The sequence below is a fragment of the Trachinotus anak genome, unplaced genomic scaffold (assembly GCF_046630095.1).
Source record: "Trachinotus anak isolate AG129_WGS33_773 ecotype Australia unplaced genomic scaffold, CSIRO_AGI_Tana_v1 ptg000003l, whole genome shotgun sequence".
Taxonomy (NCBI): domain Eukaryota; kingdom Metazoa; phylum Chordata; class Actinopteri; order Carangiformes; family Carangidae; genus Trachinotus; species Trachinotus anak.
The window spans coordinates 12,258,046-12,263,532 of record NW_027273854.1 but is presented as its reverse complement, the minus strand read 5'-3'; positions in this window follow the sequence as shown (position 1 = coordinate 12,263,532).

Genomic DNA, 5,487 nt, shown 5'->3' with positions numbered 1-5,487 from the left:
GGAGCTCCAGTGCTGCTCACCACTGTGTCTGACTCACAGTTCTGAAAGTGCACATGCTGCGGATGTCTGGTAAGCTAATCCATGATCCACAGGAGCATCAACCTGCATGGCAGTCATCTTCTCAGCAGGGCAGGCTGAATGGTGTTAAAGGTGCTGGAGAAATCAAAGAACAGGATACTGGCCATGCCCCCTGCTCTGTCCAGGTGGATGTGGAGCAGTTATACAATGGCATTGTCCACTCTGATATCTGGTGAGTAGGGGACCAATGGAAAGGCTTGACCAATGGAATCAATTCAGGACCAGCCCTTCAAAAGCCTTCATGATGTGTGAGGTCAACGTACCTGACTGTAGTCAGTGGTGGTACTGGGATGGGTCATTTTCTACACAGGAACCAGGCGTGTCTACTGTAACCCTGTGTTGTGGTAGACATTCTACTCTAGACGTAAACTGATAGCTCAAACTGTCCCTAGTAAACATCCACCACAACAGACGGAGGTATCTGAGCTAGCACTACTGCTACCTAGCTAATTTGCTGGTATGAATAGCCAGCTGACCACACTGACTATGATTTTCCTTTTAGGAGTCTAATGTGTCTTATGTTGCAATTAATACATTTCTATAGGGTGTGAAAATGGTATTTTGCTTCCATTACAGTAAGTTTATTACAGTGGTTCCAACACAAACTCATAACAATGCTAATACCTATGTGCACACACATATTAATGCTAATGGTAAAAAGAACTGGGATTCTAGGCTCCACATTACAAACAACTAAGCTAATGCTTTTGTGAACACCAGCAAAAATACTGATAGTATTTTGATAAATCTGTAAGGGAGTGATGTACAATGTACAATTAGTGTTTTTATTTGTTTGTATGTGTGTCCGTGTGTGTGTGTGTGTGTGTGTGTGTGTGTGTATGTGTGTGTGTGTGAAGTCAAGTGAACTGGTGGCAGACATGTCACAAGGACCATTGACTCCAGCCTAATCCCTTCCTGATGGCCTTTTCTTCAGATGCAGATGGTGACTAGGGGCTCTTGACCTTTGACCCACACCACTAAATCACATCAGTCATTGGCTGTTAGGGCGGCAGGGCCCCAGGACTCTGCCAGGCAGATGGGACAGCTGCACACACGCATACACAAACAAACACAACTACGCACTCTTGTGCATTACCCTGACGCATACACTGACACAACAGTGTAGAAACAGGGGCGCTCCTGTGCACGTATGTGTATACGGACATGTGTTCACATATATGACACACCGGTCAGTACACCTTTCTTACACCATCTCACTTTCATGCAGCAGCACTGACATGCAGATCGACGTGAACACACACATCCACACACAACACCACTAAACAATGGTCTTAAATCTGTGTTTAAAGTATTCTCTGTCATCTGAATCCTTTTTACTCAGCCACATCACACACAGTCTCTCTCCAGCTCTCTCCTACACTTTGTTTTAAACTCTCTTCTCTTCTCTTCTCTTCTCTTCTCTTCTCTTCTCTTCTCTTCTCTTCTCTTCTCTTCTCTTCTCTCTGTCCTCCCTCTCAAACTCTTCTGGTCTCCCTGTGATGTGGCTTCTCTGTTTCTGCTGAATAAAACACAGAGTAGGGGAGGGAGAGGAGAGAGATGAAGGGAAATGTAGACAGCTAAGAGACAGAAGTACTAAGAAAGAAAGAGAGAGGTAGAGAGTAAGAGGAACAGACAGAACAAGAAAAAGAAAGTCGTGACTTCTTCAGTCTCTTTTTTATGCAGTAAAATCTGTTTCTACTTTTTCTTTGCCACCCATAACAACACAACCCACCCTGCTATTCTTAGTCACAAAAATATTCCTCAACCATGTCAGACAAGGTCATGCCATTTCCTGTAAGCGTCAGTGATATTCAGTATGTTTTTTGCTGTAAACGTGCTCATCTCACACTTTTGAACACATTTTTCAGGTGGGTTTTTATTAAGATGGATAATCAGCTGGATTATCAGTACAAATTTCATTTTTTCTGTGCAGTTTCAGAGCTGCTGTCACGTCGTATCTCGAGGAGCTTCACACGGTGACAAGCGTACCTTTGAGACTCAACTTTGAACAACTGCTTTGCATGAGAAGCAGGTGAGCAGTGTTGAAATGTGGGCTGGGTTCCCTCACACCGACGTGCTGCTTGCCCACGCTGCGCTCCTACGGAGGTCCTCCTCACTTTGTTGTCCTCACAGCAGGCACCTGCATTCCTGGCATAGCTGTCTCCAAAGTTTCAAGAGCAGCTCACTATCTCTCTGTCTACCGGTTTCTGTCTCCCACTCCCTCTCTCTCTCACTTTCTCTCCGCTCAGACCTCCATTGCCTTGTTGCCTGGAGACGAAAAGAAGTGAGAATGGGGACAACTGAGAGAGAGGAAGAGGGGGCCTTACCAGAGGGGGATGAAAGAGAAGAGAGATCAGAGGGGGGGATAGGCCAGGCAGGGGAGTGATGAAGTTTGTTTAGGATACTTTGGATTTTTACGACCATTGTGTGGTGCCAACATCCTCTCTTTACTCCCTGGTTCCCAGCTGAAGGAAAAAGGTTCCTGCAGGTACTAGCTTACATTTTTTTCAAACAAAGAAGGAAATACATGTTTAGATTACTGATAATATTCACTTAAGTTATGTTATAGTGGGCAATGTTGATCAATCTGATCTGTAACATGTTGTGTGTCTGTGTGTGGAGTGGCGATATCAGAAAATATACAAAATTATATATGCTGACATGCATGGAGGTTCATTCTTGATCTTGGGAATGCATATGTTGTTAATCAGATAAAATGTTCTAACCTCAAACTTAATTTCTAGCTTTTTCAGGACCTTTCACTCATATCTCATGGCCTTCGTGGCATCGCAGGCCATCTATTAGTGTTGAATCGTGTTAACTGGGAAGGCGTCAGAATCATTAAACAGGTGTTAGTCACAGCGCGCTCCAATGCTGAACACCATCAGTGAACAGAGACCATTTGAAGTTGTATAGCACAGTTTCCTGATAACAGGTGGTTGTAGACACCAGCGTACTCCGTCAGAATTGCTCGTTTAAGATCAAATAGCTTCAAAAACCTCCTCCAACGACATCTTCCCAATGGTCATACTGTGCTTGGCCAGCCGTACAGAGGTGAGTAAGAAAACTTGGTTTGAACTGCATTATTATTTAATCCTGAGGTACCATGTTGTAAATCAGCCCTGAGTTGAAACTCAGCTTTAAAGCCTGTATTATTTCAGCTTATCTTGCATTTACATGGTTCATTCTATTGACTGATTTTCAGATTAATCAAGTTTTCACAAACTGTTAACTAATCGCTAACTAATACTATGTGTTCCACATAGTGTATAGAATATTTCATCATATTGTATGATAGCATGCTGGTGATGGATCTTACATCACTGGGTTCATTTGTTTATAGTCAATGTGATATCAAATAAGGATATTTTCATCAAAGCTACAGTTGGAAAAATGGAAAAAAATCATTAATGGCAAATATTTGGTTGTCAGCCCCACAGAATGAAAGCAAAATGTACTTTAAGTTTGCATTCGGCGATCCTGAGAAAAATAAAAGAATATTTTCTCTTGCTGTGCTATCACTATCACCATTGCTGTGCAGACACACCGCATCCCAATCTCAGGGATATTACAAGGCATTCTGGGAATTGCTGGGAAAAGTGTAAAAGAAAAAAAAACCAAAAAGACAAAGAATAGTACAACATATAAGCCTTTGGATAACATCAGATTCTGTGAATTAGTAAAAACAGTTTGTTTTACTCTAAGATACAACCAAGCATTCCTGTGAAAGAAGAGATGTACAGTACAGCCAGGTCTTTTGCTGTTAGCATATTTTTTACTCTGAGGCAGCAGACTGAGAATCATGATGTAAAACATACGCTCTCCACTGGCACGCAGCAGTGGAAGGGAGTTGTTGTGAAAGCCTGTCATTTTGAAAACAAATCCATAACAAACTTCTAAAACTCGTGTTCCATGGTTACAACACGCACACGCACACACACACACACACATGCACACACACACACACACACATACACACACGTGTGTATGTGTATTTGTGTATGAGAGAGAGAGACACAGATTTTCCTTTTGGAATCTCAACATTCCCATTTCCTCCTTCCTTCTCTTTGTAGAGCCATCCTGCCTTGTTTATCTTTCCCTCCTATCCCAAACACGGGCACACTCCCTGTTGCTCTGATCTCGCCTTCTGCCCTGATGTGTGCACACACACAGACCCCCATGAACCCTCATGCTCTGTGGCTCTCTCTGTTTTTCCCTCTCTCTCTCTTCCTCATTAAACCTCAACCCTCCTCTGCATCTTTGTTTTTCCTGTTCTTTTGTGCTCTGAGAAATTCTCTGGGGCAGTAGGGAGGTTTGGTTAAATGTCCTGTGCCCTCCGTGACGTCATCAGCTGTTGTTCTCTGTCGCAGCGCCTGAGGTTTGCCTTTGAAGCCAAAGGCTGCTCTTGAAGAAGCGTCTGATGGCTTTTGCCCTCTCTTTCATTCGCTCGCTTTCATCCCTCTGTGCAGCAACAGACATCAAGGGAGATTCCTAACAAGCATGTTATTTAGACAGTGATGTCATGGCCGTGGGGACGCTGTGTTATGTCTGAGGCCGAGCAGCACCGGAAGGGAGAAAACACAGGATTTAGACGTGGTTAAATCTGGCCTGAGTACCCAAAATATAATGACAGTAGATGGTTATATCATAGACTGCTCAGTTCAGCTTTTTTTTGCTCAATGCCTTCCCTTCTCTTTAGAGGATTGTGGTGGAGAGAACCTTCTCATCTGACACAGCTATGACACTCTTAGATAATATCCTTGTATTGGCTAATGAGGTCATTGTTCAAGCTGCAGATAAAAGCAAAACAAATCAAAAAATCATGCACTGCTCTGACTGGCATACTTTTGAGTAACTCTCAGAAACGCTGCGGTCCAGATCCCAGTCAACGATAGAGGGCCGGCTGGATCAGCAGTGTGCCCACCCTGAATAAGGCCTCTATTGTTGGCTGCAGGTGTGTGTTTGTGTGTATCAGTGGTACTTGGCAGAAGGGAAGGCAGCAAAGCGAGGAGGGTAAGCGAACACCTTGAGCCAGCATGTGCAGGTGAGGGGTCAGTAGGGCAGTGATGGTTGGTTGGGGAAAACCTTCAGAGGAAAACTGATGAGACAGTTACAAACAAGCATGTTACCGATGACTGGTGTAAAGGTTTAACAAGCATGGAGGAGCCAGTGGAGCAGGGCCAGAGGAAAATAGCACAGGTTATGTCGTTTGGCCATTGTTTGTATCAGTTATTGTAACATTAGACTACTCACCAAAGTAATTGCCTGACAGATCTGGCAACGTGATGGCACGGCGAAACTGAAATGCAATAAACTTGTTTAGATGAATAGACACTGTGTAAACAAAGCAACTGGTAAATCATCGAAAATACTCCTTTAAATCAAGGTGAACCACAAAGCGCGCAGCAC